Here is a 20,704-nt window from a genome sequence, read left to right on the forward strand (position 1 = left end):
TTTGAAGTAAGTGTAAAGGAGTGGTCGAGTTGCTAAAATACAATTCGTAGTGTTATCTAAATGACTTGACTTGGAGATTCAGTCATGGTAATTTTGAAGTTGGTTTACGTCTCGAGCAAGATCAATAACATGTTTGTTTATGTCGACAACAAAGGTGGGTCATATTCACACCTTTCGTATGTGCATTTGATCATTCATATTTCTTATAGGGATGCAGAGGAGACATCTTTGTAAGATACCATGTATATATCATAAATTAGTAAAAAATAACTCACTTTTCGTCCAACAATACTGTTCAAGCTACAAGACATCCACCAATTATATATATATATATATATATATATATATATATATATATATATATATATATATATATATATCACTGTACTTACACACACACACACATACACACACACACACACACACATATCGATGGTCGGCGGATCAAACCTCTGAAGTCTCGCTCAGACCTCTGATGTCATCATGGTGCGCAAAGCTCGTATGTAGAATTCAGTTTTGATCCGCCGACCATCGCTACATATTTATATATATATATATTATATATATATATATATATATATATATATATATATATATATATATATATTATATATAGTGATATAAAATTGAACATGTAGGCAACACAATTGACACAGCTGAAATAGCTAGGTGTGGGTTCTGATTTACGTTAATAATAATATTTTCATACTCTAAATATATAAATCTATAGAGCCCTGTCTGTACAATTTCCTTTAACTTCAGTAGTTTACAATAGTTACTATTTTCGGCTCTACGTCGCCTTATTGATTTATTTTCTTCCTTACAATCAAACCTGTGTAAAAGCTGTCTGTAAATGATACGTGACAATCTATATGAGATTGTGTAATGATGATAAGCTATTGTATAAGGCAATTAAAAGATAAATTCTATGTTCACGCCTATGGAACGCACTCAGTTCTCATAAAAAGTCCTGTGAAATTTGTCATCACTCAGGAAATGTTTGAAGACTGAGTTGTTCCGCAAGGTTTGTTTTTTGTTTTGTTTTTTTTTATGAAGGAGATGTAGCCTTGAATTTGTTTTTCTATTGGCATACTTATTATGTTGTGTCATGAATTTGTTTGCTATGTTTAGATGTTTGTTGGGTTTATTTTATTTTATTTTTGTTTTTGTTTTTTTGGCCAGTTTCTATTAATAAAGCGTCGAAGAACACGAGACCTGTGGATGTTTAGGGCCCATATAAAGTTCATTTTTAATATATTTTATTTATTATATATTCAGCCTGAAAAATAAGATAAGGCACAACAGAATATGTTAAAGTATTGTGAAAAAAGATTATTTTTATACATTTTGAAAAATAATCCAAAGAACACACGGTATTGCACCAAAAATTAGCTTTAAAAAGTGTTTTTATCCCCTATGATTTTAACATTTTAAGAAGGTGAATTTAATTTGATCTAATGTAGGTGGCATATCCTCTGTTCTTGAATCATTTCGGATTATTTACTGCAAAAATTTGATTAAAACATATTTTTTTATGTTGCAAACAACAAACATGATTGTTTATCACAAGCTATATATTATTATTATTTGAGCAAATAAAGGCTGTATTCTACATTCCAGACATTGATGTTTTTTACACCTTGCTATATTAACCAATAGGGAGAAAAAGGAGTGTGGTGTCAAAAAACTGTCTCTTATCTCTTTGGAAGTGTAAAATTATTCATCCAAAGGAGTGAATACATGCCTTGTGTAAATGAATTTCTGGTTTCAGAGTGTTGGTATCTTATTTTCTAGTCTAAATATACGCTGGTCCTTAATGAAGATCGTCCATCTTTGCTCTGTTAAGTCCCGTTATCCTTAGAATCAAACCATAATCAAACCCATTTAACTAAATTTATATTTAAAATTTTGCAAAAAAAATTATATTGAAAATAACTAATTTCACGAGTGTCTTATTGAACCATCAGCAAAAATGCCATGTCGAAGATTTTGGACGTAGTTCTCAAATTTCGATGTGATCTTTCGATTCCTCATTTTGTTTTATGGCTTATCCGTAGCATTGTTTCCAATGATCCAATTGATCTTCTAATGTCTTGAATAGTGAGTCGATCCCATGCATTTTAAATTGATTCTTTTAACTCAGTTCTTGTGTAAAACGTTAAAACACCCTTATAAATCATCAATGACCAAATGTTGTAGTTCACATGATTCAATTCAGGACACATGGGGGGCTATTCATCTTTGGAAATAAATCGAATATGATTTCTGCTCGGACCGACATTTATGTGGCATTGTTGGAAGATAAAAACATATTCCAGACGTTGTCCCGATCGGTCATTTGTTTTTCAACTAGACGCGCTATTTCTGGCACTAATAACACTGCACTGCTAATACATTAACTTGATCTTTTATATGGAGCAAACCACACGAAGCACTTTCCAAGCCAACATTGATAATTAAGGACGATACATAATGACGCCTGTTAGAAGATGATATTCCAATTTTGTTCGGACAGAGGCAACGCTGTTAATGGCCATGTACTTAATTTACACCTGATCGCGGTTGGAGAATGTGAGTAAAAAGGCTTTCCCAAAGACTCAACTATACGCCGCTAGGGACTCGAAAATATGACCTTCCGATCCGAAGTCGATAGTCATACCACTAGATTACATAGCCACACCATCATTATTACTGATTTCGATGTAACTAAGTCTTGATAACTTGTTCACAGCTGATTGTAGTTTTGACTCCTTATCAAAGACGACGACTATTTTTTTATATATAAAAAGATTATTCTTTAGCATTTTAAATCCTTATTATTCCAATGGCAATTGTTTAAACCTTTGTCAATGGAAATATGTAGAAGAAATCTTATATTTCATAATTGATGACATAAAGGTATTAGTCTTTCAGTATTAATTTCTATAACTAACTTATAGTGGATTTCATATAATTGAGAAACACATTTTATAACCAATAAGTTAGGAATAATTGATATATAAACCATGATATGTCTATTATATACTTGTCCGTAAAAATCAAGTATTCCCAACTTATTGGTTATGAAATGTAGTATTTCATAATTATATGAAATCCATTATAAATTAGTGTATTTATTAGTAGTATTATATATATATATATATATATATATATATATATATATATATATATATATATATAAATATATATATATATATATATTGATGGTGATGATAATGATGAGCTTATTATTATATATATATATATATATATATATATCAGCATTATCATAATTAATTATCATCATCATCATCATCATCATCATCATCATCATCTTCGTCACCACCATCACCATCATCATTATTGTCATCATCATCATCATCATCATCATCATTATCAGCACCATTCTCCTCCTTACTTTTCAGCATTATTATCTCTAAATCAGTTATTCAAAAATAACCAGAATAATAGCTCAGAACCGGCAACATTCAAAATACAACAAAAACAAGTTAAGGGGTTCGGGTTGTTCCATCGAACATTTCAGATAACATCATTATAATAAATAGGTTTCTTCTACTTCCTTCGCTCAAGGACGACATTTCGACATCTTCAGAGAACACTTATGTTCAAAAAATAAGATTATTTCTTAAGCAAACACAAACCAAACACAAACACACGCACACACACACACACACACACACACACACACACACATTTACACAAAGCATTAAACAGACACACTCGAACAAAGGCCCCAAGAAAATCTGCAAAGAAAAGCTCTCTACGCTGTCAACAAAGCAACAATTACGTCCCTTGGGAAATCATTTTACAAAGGACCGACTTGGAAGCTTGTGCCACACAATGGAGATTCCAATGAAATTTACAAAACTGCCGTTCCATGAAAAAACACATTTTAAAAAACAATTTGGCCAGAAAACTTTTTCCAAATATCGATCGATTAAAATAACCATCACCTTCTTCTTAACATTTTTTTTAAAAAAATAAATCAAACAAAAGCTAAATAAAAATAAACCGCTCAAACTTGTAATTTCCAGGACATCCCCACGTTTGAGAGTTTTTGACAAGATGGTAGCCACTGGAGGCAGCAGAGATACGGTTTCTTAGAAGGATGGTAAGAATCTCATGGACAGAGAAGAAAACTAATGAAGAAGTATAATAGCAAGCTGAAGCTTAAAAGGTTACTCATTCGTACAATAAGAAAAAGACAAAAATAATTTTTTAGGGCACCTAAATCGACATAAATGTATTGAACATCTTGCTCTCACGGGAAAGATTGCAGGTAAAAAGAGTAAAAGTAGACTAAGAAAACATATTTGAATAGTTTGAACAGCTGGGTGATAAAAAAAGAGAAGAGTAATATTAATTTTTGGAGGTTACCTGATCAAAGAGCTGAATACTGTATCATGATCACCGATGTCTGGCACAGACTCGGTTCTTGAAGAGAGAGAGAGAGAGAGAGAGAGAGAGAGAGAGAGAGAGAGAGAGAGAGAGAGAGAGCCACTTTAGCTAGAAGTTTCAATTTTTTAAATTTTTGACTAGATTAGGTTCGTTTTAATCAATCAATGAGTTAACTAGCCAATTGTATTTAATTGTTGGATTTTTGTTCAGAATACGGCAGAAAAAGAAATTTATTTTAAATCAGTGTATTCCCTCTCTCCCTTTATTTTCAGGATTTTCCCCAAAACTTCACACCCAACTAACACAAAAATATATTTTTTATCACTCAAACACAATAGCAGTTAAGTTCTTGTAATAAATAATTTCTTTAGCAAAACATGCCCTACAACACACGGTTCATTTTCTTTAAATTTTATGGTGTACAAAAGAAATTTGATTTAAAAAATGTTGGTTGTATCGTAACGAATGTGACGATTTTCCTGAATTTGGTAAGGAGAGGGTTTTAAAAAATCTAACAGATTTGACTCAAAAGTAGGTGAAGTTGTGAGCAAGTCGAAACTGCTTTTCTATGTGAAATGATAAATCTGGCCATCAGTCTGGGATGATAACAAAATTTATAAATCCCATTTCTATCATCAACTGAGACTCATTTGGTAAGACGTGGGTAATGGGCATTTAGCTGCTGTCGTCCATCTTCTGGTGGGAATAGGAGTTGGAGGGAAATGTTAGGTGGCCAAATCAACACGATTTTAAACTTCCAAGAAAATATAGATTAATGGATAGATAGATAAAAAGACAGACATATAGATAATAGATAGATAGATAGATAGATAGATAGATAGATAGATAGATAGATAGATAGATAGATAGATAGATAGATAGATAGATAGATAAATAAATTTATATATATATATATATATATATTATATATATATATATTAATAGATAGATAGATGTAGATGAATAGATGGACAATGTTATTATTATTATTATTATTATTATTATTATTATTATTATTATTATTATTATTATTATTATTATTATTATTATTATTATTATTATTATTATCACTTCTTACAATTAATTGCCGAACAAAATTGGTGTTCCTTCCATCGCTCCAGTTGTAAACAAACGATTGTACGGTTTCGATTTGTTCCCAAGCCAAAGCTCGGTGGGAAGGGATTTAACTCGCAAAGAAACTTGAGGTATCGAATCGACGAAGTTGACACTCAATTACATGATTGTTGGTTATATTTTTTCATCACGTTTTACAGTCCACAGCTTCTAGCAACTTAGTATCACTTTGTCTTGTACAAATATGTGCTCGACTTTATGACTCAATTGACGTAATTTAATCTTATTACTATATACTCCGCTACTTCTCATCCAAAGCTATTCATAAAATAAGGACGTCGGTAAAATTGTGAATGAACAATTGTGAATGAATTGAATTGAAAACGGCAACAATTTATGTAAGTAGCCTGTCTCTCTCTCTCTCTCTCTCTCTCTCTCTCTCTCTCTCTCTCTCTCTCTCTCTTCTCTCTTCTCTTCTCTCTCTCTCTCTCTCTCTCTCTCTCTCTCTCTCTCTCTCTCCTTCTCGTTGCGTCATCATTTTTCGCGCAGATCATATGCACGATTGATGACTCATGGTTATATATAATGGATTTTCAATGCATGTTTACGTCAGAATGGAAAAAAATATGATAGACAAAGAAAGATAGGGCTGGAAATATGCACATATTTGCAGGTCTGGTGACCTAAGGCAGATGATTGCTGGATTAAACATTCAAAGCTAGATAGACAGGTAGGTGGGTAGATAGATGGATTGAAATATAGATAGTCTAAACTGAGACTAATTGGTAAGATGTGAGTAATATAATGACGTATACGGATATTTAGCTTTGCATCTTCCGATGGGAATTTGGTGTTTGGAGAATTGCTTGGGTAGCCAAATCAACACAATGTGACACATTTATAAAACATGGATAGCAAAAACAAAAGATGTTGAAGTGGATAGAGAGAAAAGTAAGTAGTAAATTGGAAAAGCTAAATCAAACTATGGAAGACCAAGAATATTATAATATATCTAAACAGGGATTTGAATGCAAAGGCGCTACAACAGACAGAAGGATACGGACATTTAGCTTTGCATCTGTTGTGGAAAACGGGAGTTTGGGTGAAGTTGTGATCCGCCACCCCAAATCGGTATTATGTTGGGATGAGTTCGTGTCTTTTGGAAAATGACTTTAATGTCTTCCTCTTCTTCTGCTTCTTCTTCTTCTTCTTCTTCTTCTTCTTCTTCTTCTTTTCTTCTTCTTTTCTTCTTCTTCTTCTTCTTCTTCTTCTTCTTCTTCTTCTTCTTCTTTCTTCTTCTTCTTCTTCTTCTTCTTCTTCTTCTTCTTCTTCTTCTTCTTCTTCTTCTTCTTCTTCTTCTTCTTCTTCTTCTTCTTCTTCTTTTCTTTTTCTTTATCATCGTCTCGTATACCTTTATATATGGAGGCCCGTTCCGAAGATGAGTTCTTCTAAGGGGCCGAAAAGTTTTTTTATGTAAAGAAGTTGCAGAGAGTCATATCTCTTCTCTATGTGTTGAGTATTTTCTGTATCGCTGCAGTATATGCTCTATATCTTCCTCCTCACCATGTGAGCAGACTATGTCAGTTTCACATGGCTCTGCATATGTTTTTTAAGTCTAGTGTTGCCTGTCTTGAGGCGGAACAGGATTACTTGTTCATGTCTGGGCAGCATAATATGGCAATCATCTGAACGCATTGGTGTTTTATGGAGGCTCTTAATTATGCGTTTTGTCTCGCTGAAATAATGACGTATGTTTTGTATTTTAATGTAAAAAATATATAACTTGGGTTATTGCATATTATTGGATATAGAATATAGTACGGTAGGTTCTTCGAATGTAAAAACAAAAATAAAATTCATATTACTTTTCATCTTAACTTTGTATTCACTTCATTTTGTCTGTTTTGTCCAGATATATAAAACCGTTTTGAGACTGTGGATCACCATTTATTGTGGTTGTTAAATCAACACAATTTGTAAAACCCATTTCTATGATCAACCAAAACTCATTTGGCCAGACGTGGTAATGGACTGACCTATACGAACATTTAGCTCTCCAGCTTTACAGGGAATTGGGAGTTTGGGGGAAATGTTTGGTGGCCAAATCAACACAATTTAACATGTTCCACAATATATAAAATAAATAGAATAAGATAAAGCCCCTTATATATTTATCTTGAGGGGAATTTCTTTACTTTTCATCCTGTCTGAATTAAAAGACCTAGATAAAACATTCGTCTGTGGCAGTGACACGCCGCAATGTGAGCAAAACGGACTAAGGCTTTTGCTCAAGGTTAAAAAAAAAACTAAGATGCCGAAGCGTCGTATCTTCGCAGGTCTAATAACCGGACGATATTATTGACTTGTATTTAACATTGTTGTAATGGAGAATATTTCATGTTCGTTTGAGAATATTTACATCATAACAAATGAGCCCAGAAAAAACTTGGGTTATCACGCCTGAAAATAAATACAATTCAGGTTATAAACACTCATTCTGATTAACGATTTTCACTCGCCCCAAGCTCGTAAAAGTTTTTAAATTTAAGTTCTTATTTACAACCCAATAACCCGTGCTTTATACTATACTATGCTATATGGGGGAAAAGAACATAATTCTTATGCGTAATTCTTATGGGAAAGCGTGGCTCAGCGCTTCGGTATTTGCTTCGTACCCAACAGGTACAGAGTTTGAATATCCGCTGCGCTGTGTGACCTTGAGCATGTCCGGCGAGGGCCCGAGCTCAGTTTGCGGCACTGGGTTATTTCAGTCTTCCCTATGGGATGAATAAAGTGAATTTTATCTTTTTCATTTATTTCATTTACTTATTCTTAAGAATAAAAAATAAACCTTAAATTTTACATTTCTGACCATTTTAACTTTACTACCACTTTCTGGCACCTTGTTCAGCCTGATAAGGCACCGCTTTGAGACAATACGTCTCAAAGGATAAGTGACTCGAGACTTTAAAAATAAACTAAAGAAGGGTAACATTATCAAAACTTAAATAGAAATTGATGCCAAGAAAATTGGATTCAGACAATCGTAGCTAAAGATAGACATGAGAGGCGAGAGAAAATCCAATTTTTGAATGATGTTGACTTAAGCTTTCTCAAAAGTGATGATAAAAAGGCGAGAGGGGGGAGGGAACAAGAGAGAAAGAGAGGAAAAGAGAAAGAGAGAAAGGGGAGAGGAGAAGGAAAAGGATGAAAAGAGAGTGTTAAATAGAGAGAAAGGAAGAAGGAGGAGAAGAATGAAAGAGAGAACAAGAGAGTGGAAAAGGGAGAGAGGGAGAGAGAGGGAGAGAGAGAGAGAGAGAGAGGGAGAGAAGGAGGATGAAGAAGGGAGAGAAGACGGATAGAGAGGAAATGAGAGCGAGAAAGATACTAAAAGTGTCAGAGCTAAAATCGAAAATGATGCTCAAGAAAATGAGAAAATCGTAGCTAAAGCTAAACATGAAGAAGAGAGACTAGATGCGGGAAAAAGAAAAGAGTGAAAGAGAGGAAAAGAGAATGAGAAAAGTAAAGAGAAGGAGAATGGGAATAATGAAAAAGAGAGAAAGAGAGAGAAAGAGGAGGTAGGGAGAGGATAGGAAAATGGAGGGAAAGAGAGAGAGAAAGAGTCCAAAAGTATCACAGCTAAAATAGAAATGGATGTCGAGATAGGGGCAGAATCAATTTGGAGAAAGATGTTGACGACTTATGCTTTCTTGAAAGTGGTGATAGGAGTGCGAGAGGGGAAGGGAGTAAAGAAGGAAAGAGAGTGAAAAAGAGAGTGTGAGAAAGAGAGAGATAGAGGGAGAGAGAGAGAGAGAGAGAGAGAGAGAGAGAGAGGATAAAGAAATAGAGAGAGAGAGAAAAATAGATATATATATATATATATATATATATATATATATATATATATATATATATATATAGAGAGAGAGAGAGAGAGAGAGAGAGAGAGAGAGAGAGAGAGAGGTCGTACTCTGACAGATCACAATATTTGAATGGCTAAAATCTGTCGGATTTGTATTAACTATTAATATTGATAGGCTTTATTTACTTTAGTTTTTGACATGGCACAATGACAAATAATTTTTCTACTTAAAGTAAAAGTAATCCTTCAGGGGCTTTTGGCGCATGGAGCCCGAGTTTATTTCGAATTTTAGAGCGGGGAAACAATACAACACTAATTGCTTCCTACTCTCTGGAAAGGAAGCTAGTCTCCCACAGCGTTCTTTCCGCCATATCTAACAGATCCAGTAAACAAATATAATATTTTTTGAGAACAGCATATAAATGTTCATATTTATTGTTTCTTTTGTTTGTAAATGATAATAGAACCGTGCGACAACGCTGCTTGTAGCGGTTTTAATTAATTCAGATACAAATAATGCCAGGAAAACAAATTAAATTCGTTACAAAATTTCAATATTATTTTAATGGCAAGCTCAACAACAACAACAACAACACCATCCCTAACACTCTCACAAAGAGGAATAACAAGAACCCTGAGAAGAGGTGATTTCAACGAACAATGCGTGAGTATTCACCACAAAAAAAACAGGACTGGAGGCTATAATTACGAGACTTATTTCCTAATTCTGTGATGCTAATGGAATTTAATGAAACTGAGACAGTGAATCCATTATTGAAGTGTGAAAAAAAACAGACTGGCGCCATTAAACTTGAATAGAAATGTATTTTCACGCTGTTTCACGGTGTCTTCTAACAAAGACGCGAACATGATATCCCTATTTTAAATGAAAAGAAAACCAAATCACTTCTAGGTAATTGAATAACATCAATTTCTTCACCATAATTATTTCCCTTGAGACCCGAGACATAAATAGAGAGGAAAATCTGTTAGAATTTTTATTTCCCAACACATTTTCTAGTCCGAGTTAAAAGAATATCCATGGATTGGTAGAGTAACGGTAAATAGATTAATTGCTTGGACATAGTGTTGGTGTTCCGGGGTAGTCAAATCTTTTTTATAGCAGATGAGAGTGATTGGTTTTTGGCTTTAGAATAAAAGTTTGTGAGTTCAAATGTTATATATGTATATATCCTTCGTATTTGATTTTTGTCGAGGCCTGATCTTTAATGTTGGCATAATTTAATATTATACATAAGCGACGCAATTCATAAAAAATAACTTTTGAAGAAAATTAAACCAGCCAAGTTCCTGAAGATGTAAACGAACAAAAAGGTTCGATAAATAGGATTAGAAATGAGTTTATCGAGAAAATATCCGTTGTCTCCAAAATAGAATCGTAACACTCGAAAATCTCCGGATTAAATAAATAGGTTTGCCATGATTGTTCCAGACTCAGTAAACAGTTCAAGTTCAAGTGCAGCACAAGTAATAATCCCATCTCTCGAATGGTTTAAATTGATGTTAAAATTATCGACTATAGTGTGTTCCCTTTCAGCTTCGTTTTAGTCTTGTGAGTTTAAAGCAAACTTTTCTACTCTTGTACAAACTCATGTCATCCCAATGATGGAGGAAAATACACCCTAAATATGATCATGAATTCATGAATTATTCCTATTCTTTATGGGTATCCGCAAAACAAATAACTTCAAGAGCTCACAAAGACAACGGTAGTAGAAGTAGAAGCACACGTAATGGAGATCAGTAGAGAATGTGCGGCTATGTATGACATTCTCCTGAACGTAAGACACTGTGAGTAAAGAGCCTTTTAGGAGGACTCAACTATGCGCCGCTCTGAGTGGGACATGAACCCAGGACTTTCCGATCTGAAGGCGAGTGTCATACCACTAGCCATTCATTTCAGGAACTAAGTCGTTAGGAGGTATAATAAATTCTCTATTGAAATCCGTATTGGGATGAGATTTTTGGGCGTTGAGTTTTGGGAATGTCTTACTTTTGAAAGTGCCCCTGTCTGTCTTGATCCGTAATTGGCTTCGAAATAAAAGTAATCAAGAATTGAAACGCGTCGATTTATTTATAAAAAAATAACACATCATACAAAAACTACCTGATACATATTTGTCCATATAGTTTGGGTAAGAACTCTTACTTACTCTCTTACGCGGGCAATTATCAGAGGACTTTACCTAAGCATCAATGAAGAGAGATATAAATATACCAGCCATCCTATTAAAATCTCTGATGTCAACAGGAAATCCACCTTATTGTCCAATTGAACAAACTTGGGGTAAAAAAATGAAAGTTCCCGAAGCTGGAAGAAAAGAAGATTACATTAAAATAATTGCATCGCGTCACAAAGGTATGTTTAATTTGTTAATGTTACTGGGACATTACCTCATCATATTTATACTGATTAGTTGAAAATTGAAACCAGCCCACACAATGGAATTCGAACTCCCTTTCGTGACTGTTATGAAAAATAATATAATATAATCGATATGTTTCAATAAGTGGATAGTTTTTGGTGATGATGGAGAAAAATAAAAACCTTCCATCACAAATTAATGAGTCTAACATATGCGTGGCGATGTGGTCTAATGTCGTGACACTCGCCTTCGGATCAGAAGGTCCTGAGTTCGAGTCTGTTCTGAGCGGCTAATAGTTGAGTATTTGGAAAAGGCTCTTTCTTCACATTTTCTCTCCGTACCCAGGTATAAAATGATTACTTAACAGTTAACAGTTAAATTTTCTCTGTTGGGGAAAGATGTAATATCGCCTAACCGGTGTCATATTTCGTCTTACATGTTAAGTATTCCTGTTGCCAGGGACCCCTTATAAAGCGCTTTGAGCACGATTTGTGGATGTAGCCCTAAATAATGCAACAACTTATAATATATATATATATATATATATATATATATATATATATATATATACATACATTATATATATATATGTGTGTGTGTGTGTGAGAGAGAGAGAGTGTGTGTATGTGTGTATGTGTGTGTGTCTAATGTTTGTTTTTTATATTTTATAATTTATACAATTAAATACAAAAGCATCAGAAGAGAATAAAATAATAAGAACCTAATTCAAGATGTTACATTCATTTTCGTCCATCACATTCGACAATTTGGTCTTAGTAGCTGTTGCTGTAATTTGAGATAGAAGACCTTCTGTAGAAAGCCTCACTGGGCCCGATGGCTCGATAAGGATTAAGTCAGTATATTTAAGTCCACGTCGTCTTGCGGCTTTGTATTCACTTGGCTTTTATCCGACGTGCACTTATTTGCAGGTCTGATAACCTACTTCCATATGGGCTCATTGTTGTAATAGAAATCTCAAAACAAAAAATAACGCAAAATATTGTCCATTACATCAATGTTAAAATAGGCCCATAAAAGGGTTTGGATGTCAGAGCAGCATGAATGTTCACGTCAGTTTTATATCAATTTTTCTGTTATCTTGTGTTTTGCATTTCAGTTGTTCTGTTTATTTATTTTTAGGGTTATTTAGGGGGGGGGATAATATTTTTGTGTATGATGATATACAACCAGATGCGTGAGTAGAACGATACTTTATTGAGTTACCTATTTTGGACAAGGAATTTGTGAATTCCAAATTGCTAGAAAACTGTAGATTGCAAAAAGTAATGTGCAAAAATGAATATCTATAATGTCTTCAAACAAAGACTAAAATACCAAACACGGAACGTTACAAATCAGTTTCTTCGCCTTTCGATACCGTATTTGGCCACATTATGTTACACGAGGTATTTTAACCTGGAAAGATACGTATTTAAAATTTGGCCAGAAAATTTGTCATTTATATATCTTTCAATTTAATTTACCCTCATCTTGGCAAGAACTTTCAAACCTCGGACATCGCGAGGTCCCTGTTTGAGAGTTTTTGCCAAAAAGATGGTCATTTAAATATATCGATATTTAGAGGACGAGTTTTCTGGCCAAATTTTTAAATAGCTGGCTTTCTAGAGAGTCATTAAACTGGTTAAAGAAACGTGCGTTGAACAGATTGAGTATCGATTATTTTGTTTGGAATATATCGAATCCCTGAATTAATCCCGAGATTTAATTATAGCTCGAGTAACGTTAAATCCTATCAATTAATCATTGCGTGGTAAACAGATTTACGTGGATGCTCCAAGATAAGGTTTTAAAAATGCATCGATAAGAAATTAAATTAGTAGTAAGAGTAGTAGTAGTAGTAGTAGTAGTAGTAGTAGTAGTAGTAGTAGTAGTAGTAATAGTAGTAGTAGTAGCATTAGTAGTAGTAGTAGTATTAGTAGTAGTAGTAGTAGTAGTTAGTAGTAGTAGTAGTAGTAGTAGTAGTAGTAGTAGTAGTAGTAGTAGTATAGTAGTAGTAGTAGTAGTAGTAGTAGTAGTAGTAGTAGTAGTAGTAGTAGTAGTAGTAGTAGTAGTAGCAGGAGTAGTAGTAGTAGCAGCAGTAGTATTAGTAGCAGTAGTAGTAGTATTAGTATTAGTAGTAGTAGTATAGATAGTAGTAGTAGTAGTAGTAGTAGTAGTAGTAGTAGTAGTAGTAGTAGTAGTAGTAGTAGTAGTAGAGTAGTAGTAGTAGTAGTAGTAGTAGTAGTAGTAGTAGTAGTAGTAGTAGTAGTAGTAGTAGTAGTAGTAGTAGTAGTTAGTAGTAGTAGTAGTAGTAGTAGTAGTAGTAGTAGTAGAATAGTAAGTAGTATAGTAGTAGAAGAAGACGAAGAAGAAGAAGAAGAAGAAGAAGAAGAAGAAGAAGAAGAAGAAGAAGAAGAAGAAGAAGAAGAAGAAGAAGAAGAAGAAGAAGAAGAAGAAGAAGAAGAAGAAGAAGAAGAAGAAGAAGAAGAAGAAGAAGAAAAGAAGAAGAAGAAGAAGAAGAAGAAGAAGAAGAAGAAGAAGAAGAAGAAGAAGAAGAAGAAGAAGAAGAAGAAGAAGAAGAAAAAGAAGAAGAAAGAGAAGAGAGGACAAAACTAAAACAGCATTCCATTATAGCTATATTAACTTCTATCAATCAATCATTGCACTGTATACAGATTTACTTGGATACTCCTTCAGAAGATTTTAAAAATGCATCAATAACAAATTTAATGAGAACTCAACATCGTCTTCTAGTAATCTTTCAGAGCCATTAGGCACAAAGATCCGGAGTTTATCCCGGGTTCTGTTGTATGGAATGGACAATGACAATACGTGATTGCTGCCCTTTGGATAGCACGCTAGTCTAAAAAATGAAAACTGCGTTCATGATATTCGGCAGTGGATGGCTTTTAATAAGCTGAAATTAAACGATGAAAGACTAAACTAATTGTTTTCCGTAGGAAACAAGCTAAAGTAATTGTCGATGAGATCAACGTCGGATCAACTATTATTCACAATTCAAAAACTGTGAGAAATCTGGGATTCTTCATCGACGAACACCTTACGATGACCGATCATGTTTCAACATTATGGCAAGTCGTTAATTATTATATAAGATGTATTAGCAGAATTAGAAACCTCATGGATGAAAAATGTACGAGACTGATAGTGCACACGCACTTGTAACTAACATAATTGATTACTGTAATCGGAGACAGATATATCTATCTATATATATATATATATATATATATTATATATATATATATATATATATATATATATATAGAGAGAGAGAGAGAGAGAGAGAGAGAGAGAGAGAGACGCAAAACTTCTGAAGTGGCAATAGGGTTTTATAAGAACATGATGCGTATCTATGTCAGATCGTGTCAAGTCGGTAAACATCCTCTCGTTCATTATGTTTATAAAGTGTTAATACAATTTTGAAATTTGGCACGGGTTTACCCAGCTTTCTATGTATTCAGATGTATGATTTCTTCTCACTGCAGTATCTCAGACTATAAACTGTTTGTGTATTTAATGATTGATATAGATAGAATGCGCTTGGCTAAGAAGCTCACAACACTGCCATCCGGAAGTATAACGGAAAAAACACACAAAACTCTGTGTAACCATGAACTTTTATAGCATGGATTATACAGTTAAGTGAGAATTACTCTTAAACGTGGATGACAAAAAAACAATAACAAAGACCGAGTGACGTCAACTTAATTCTAGTTATAGCGGGAATAACTTATGTGTATTTTGTCTAAACACACAAGACATCAATACAAAAATACCATATTTACCGACTTGACATTGAACACCAATATACGGAAGGAGCCACCTACGTTTCATGTCTCCATAATATTTTAGTCTCCGCTGTAATTCTCTACTTTTTGGTCCCCCTAAGTACCTATACTGTGACGAAAATTCAAAACCTTCAAAATAAAGCTGCTAGAATCATAACTGGGACAAATATTTGAGAAAATGTATCCCCTGTTTTGAAACAGTTTCGTCGAGAGGAGAGTTGAGTTTCAGATGGCCTGTATAATTTCCGAATGTAGCATGGCCTAAATTAAAATCAAAATTGAGATTTATATAGCGCAATATCCACTAAATGTGCTCAAAGCGCTTTACAAGAGCTCCCTGGTCAACAGCAACATTTAACATGTAGGACGGGACATGCCGCCTGTTAGGCGATATTACAATTTTTTGGACAAAGACAACGCTGTTAACGGCCAGGTACTCATTTTACACCTGAGCACGGTGAGAGAAAGTGAGTAAAACCCTTTTCCACGGCCTCAACTATGCGCCGAGCGCGAGGCTCGTACCCCGGAATTTCCGATCCAAAAGCGAGTGTCATACAACAAGACCACATAGCCTAGTACCACAATACCTAATGCAATTGATATCGGAGTACAGGCCACCTCGGGCTCGCTCACAACACACCATTTTAGAAAGAAAAATGTCGAAAATGAAATTCTCCGAACGTGCATTTTACTTTGCGGTACCATCAATCTAGAATTCTCTCTCGGTTCTTGCCAGAAGGGCTCATACGATTGAGTGCTTCAAGTCTAGACTGAGGAATATTTTAGATTGCCTTTCCCTTAATCATTTCAAAATTAAATTTTCTTAAAATGTTCATATCTCCTATGTCTTGCAAAGTGCCATTCAAAAAGGCCAAATATATATTGGCGCTATACATAATTTTATTATATATATATTCATTTATTATTTATCGCAAACTACTTCCCGTAATATCTAACAGACCCAGGCAACCAATCACTCCTGGGTTGACAAGGGGGTCCACATTATCGGTAAAGGATTTTATATCCTGTCGGGTTGATTCAGATTCCGAGAAAATATGGAGCTGAAGTAAAATTCAGGTTTTATTAGCTAAAATGAATATTGAGTGAATTAATTTTCTACCAAATTAAGTTCCTTGTCATCTTACAAAATACACATTACAAAGACATATCCACACGGAATTGAAATCACAGTGTTCTAGAATGTTGGGTTTTCTAAAAATGAATTTGTGCTTACTTGTTGACTCAATTAAGCCGTCAAAGTTTAGTTGCTCATGACAACACATAACCTGGCTTTTGTATTCCTCATTTCGTTTGTTTTCTTTCTCTTGTTTCGTGTGTTGAATTGCGTGCGCTTTTGTCATTTATTGACATATTTTGATTCTATTCTCTGGAGAGGTCATCACAACAACATTAATAATGATTATAATAATGATAATAATAATAAATAATAAATAATAATAATAATAATAATAATAATAATAATAATAATAATAATAATAATAATAATAATAATATAATAATAATAATAATAATAATAATAATATAATAATAATAATAATAATATAATGATGATGATTATGATCATTATTATTATATAATTATTATTATTAAATTATTATTATTATAACAATGATAATATAATAATAATAATAATAATAATAATAATAATAATAATAATAATAATAATAATAATAATAATAATAATAATATATATTAATAATAATATATAATAATAATAATAATAATAATAATAATAATAATAATAATAATAATGATGATGATGATGATGATGATGCTTGTTATTATTATTATTATTATTATTATTATTATTGTTATTATTATTATTATTAATATTTTATTATTATTATTATATATTTTATTATTATTATTATTATTATTATTATTATTATTATTATTATTATTATTATTATTAAATCATTATTGTTATATCTCTATAACGCACAAACAATCATTAGGAAAAGATCGCTTTTCACTGTCGGAGTTGTAAAATCAAACTAGACCTAAAATATGTCTATATATTTCAAATGCTTTGACAAAGGCAATACTTACACTAGTAATATATTAAGAATAATATAAATCATACTTTAAAATAAACACATAACTTTATGCATGTTAACAACACGACAAAACTTTGTTGATGGTAAACGAGAAGGATATCAATTTTCAATATCCAAAGAATCAAACATATGCAATATTTCATTGAACTTAAATCCACAATATACATAAATAGAGGGATCGTTGACACTGACCTTGCACCTGTTTCTAATTAAGCACTTAATACGGCAATCAGAGTCACATTGCCTAGACCACAGACATAGCAGTATCGAAATATTCCATTTAACTTAAAACTGCTGCTCTCTTCTGTTAACACTTCAACACTAAATCACTCTCGTGCATAGTCATCTCACTGAAGTAATGTTGTATTGGCGTATGGCAAGATCGATGTGGACACCCGTTGAGACATTGTGATGAAGCGACGAGTAGATTTATGTGTCCACACAACCTCGCCATCCCTTCCAGAATGCTAGTCACAAATTGGAAGATGTAGTAGCCACATGGAGAGAGAGAGGGAGAGAGAGAGAGAGTGAGAGAGATAGATAGGTGTGTAGATAGATATATAGCTAGATAGAAAGATAGATATATATGTAGATAGATAGATAGATAGATAGATAAATTGGTAGATAGATAGATAGATAGATAGATAGATAGATAGATAGATAGATATGTAGATAGATATATAGCTAGATAGAAAGATAGATAGATATGTAGATAGATAGATAGATAGATAGATAGATAGATAGATAGATAGATAGATAGATAGATAGATAGATAGATAGATAGATAGAAAAATAGATAGATAAATCGATTGATTGATTGATTAATAAGTAGATATTGATAGATAGATAGATAGATAGATAGATAGATAGATAGATAGATAGAAAGATAGGTAGATAGATGGATAGATAGATAGATGTTATTTTGATATTTACCACAATATTGTAGACTACATCGTGGGAAAATCTTAATAATAATTCGCTCCATTGCTGCTTTTAACACGTCGAACACTCTTAGTACCATTTTAAAATCCTAACACGATGTAATAGAAAGATAGATTAATAGAAATATATATAATATATATATATATATATATATTATAGATAGATAGATAGATGATAGATAGATAAGTAGATAGGATAGATAGTTAGATAGATAGATAAATAGGAGAGAAGATAGATAGAATGATAGGCAGAAAGAAAAAATAAAGAGAGAGAGAGAGAGAGAGAGAGAGAGAGAGAGAGAGAGAGAGGGATTACATAAATTATTAAGCGCTTAGAGTCTGGTGTCTCGGAGTTATAGCGCTATATAAGTTTTCAGCATTATTATTATTATTATTATTATTATTATTATTATTATTATTATTATTATTATTATTATTATTATTATTATTAAACATGGGCATTTAGATATATTACATCAATCACTTTTATTGATTCGCAATGTTCAATGTCTCTCAGCATGAGTCATTTATTTTCCCAGCACGCTAATTAAATCTAAATGTTCAAACAGTACATATCTCTCGACAGGCGTCCTCATCATACGAACAATCCAGCAATATCCATTACTGTGACAAATTAGGGAGCAGGCCCTGGTGTAAAATATAGACTTGAAAAATTCTGTATGATAAAGCAAGAAAGATAAATATAAGAAAAAATGGTATCTCAACAAAGTCAACCATCCTCGCCATGTGTGACGATGAGGGCACATTAAAAGCCTTCGTGACTACATTCAAGGAAAAAGAGCTCGTGGTCTCAGAGGTTGACGTTCCAGACCAGTTTGATAATGTCAACAAGCAACATCCCTACAAACTCCCAGTACATGGGAGAGTCAGAGGATGGATCGTCGTGGAGGCATATATGATAGGCAACGTGCATACAAGCGCAAGCCGCGAATAAGTAAGTAACAAAATGTCAAAAAGTGTTCATCACGTGCAGTGATTCAAAGTGCCTCGCTCCCGAATACAAAGTCATGAACAATCGTTCTTCCCTTCTTCTATTTGCTTGTGGAATAACCTACTACCATCGTCTACTAATAGTAATAAGAAGTCGCTGCCTACTACCTATCGTTGTAAATTCAATCACCACGGAAAGTTTATAGAAAGGCTAATTCACTACTATAAGCACTCAAGTACATCCTGAAATGTAAAGCATCAAGGCACCTACGTACATGTATGACAATACACCAGAGGTGGTTTGCAAATTAAGAGAAGAAAGCAAGAAAGTGAATTTCGAACATAATATGTGAGTGAAGTGAATGGCTCAATCTGACATTATATTGGAATACTCTAAATTGAGAAAACTGTAGAAATTATCAAAATTAGGAAATGTTTGTATTTTGAAGCTTAAGAAACAAAATGCACTCTTTTCAATAAAGATCTTTTTTTATACTCAAATGGGGGTCCCGATAGCTCAGTTGGTAGACCACTCGCTTCACACACAAAGGGACCGTGATCAGCCTCGAGATTTTTTTTCTATCCCCCTATCCACCCCTGTCCAGTGAATGGATAGTGGGTTAGTTAGGTCTCACGGAAAGTACGCTGAGATAGACTAGTGGCCTATCCAAAGGATAGCAAGAAATTGTTATTGTTCGTTTCACGTTATAGAAGTCAATATAAATCCATCTCCACGGGCTCTGAATTTGTACTCAAATCTCATAAGTTAAGACGCACCAGATGTAAATCAGTTTTCAAACACCAATCTCATCCAGACATCTCTTGCCGTTTTGAGATAAATGGACGCATGATTGGCAGTGATACACAAAATCATTTTGTCCATTAATAACAGGAATAAAGGAACACAGAATATAAGATATATAATTATCAGCACTAATAGTGTTAGGTATAAAAAAGTGGGGAGCGAGATCGCCGAACGGTTAAAAGATAAGTAGGTACTACCTTTGCTGTCTGTAGTATAGGACAGTGATAAATTACAGTGTAAGGATTATAGGGAATATTGTTGCAAACTGAAGCCATTTTTCTTTATTATCTTTTTTTTAAAAACTATTTCTCCTCATGTCGGTCGATCAAAATGACCCTCGACTTGTCAAAAAATCTTAAACTTAACAATCCAAAGACGTTTCCGACCTGAAAGTTG

General features: G+C 33.3%; 1 protein-coding gene across 2 annotated transcripts in view; it reads right to left on the bottom strand.

Annotated features, from left to right (window-relative positions):
- LOC144970386 (serine/threonine-protein phosphatase with EF-hands 1-like) overlaps positions 1–18,050 on the bottom strand; it is a gene marked incomplete at its 3' end in the record, with an annotated part of 44,964 nt that extends 26,914 nt beyond the window's left edge. Inside the window, 1 exon segment of one of the 2 annotated variants that reach the window (XM_078909965.1) lies at positions 17,804–18,050. 2 annotated transcript variants of the gene reach the window in all.
- Between the last annotated feature and the right edge of the window lie 2,654 nt (positions 18,051–20,704).

Source organism: Berghia stephanieae, chromosome 4 (assembly GCF_034508935.2).
Source record: "Berghia stephanieae isolate SIO BIC M18660-M18661 chromosome 4, UCSD_Bste_1.3, whole genome shotgun sequence".
NCBI lineage: Eukaryota > Metazoa > Mollusca > Gastropoda > Nudibranchia > Aeolidiidae > Berghia > Berghia stephanieae.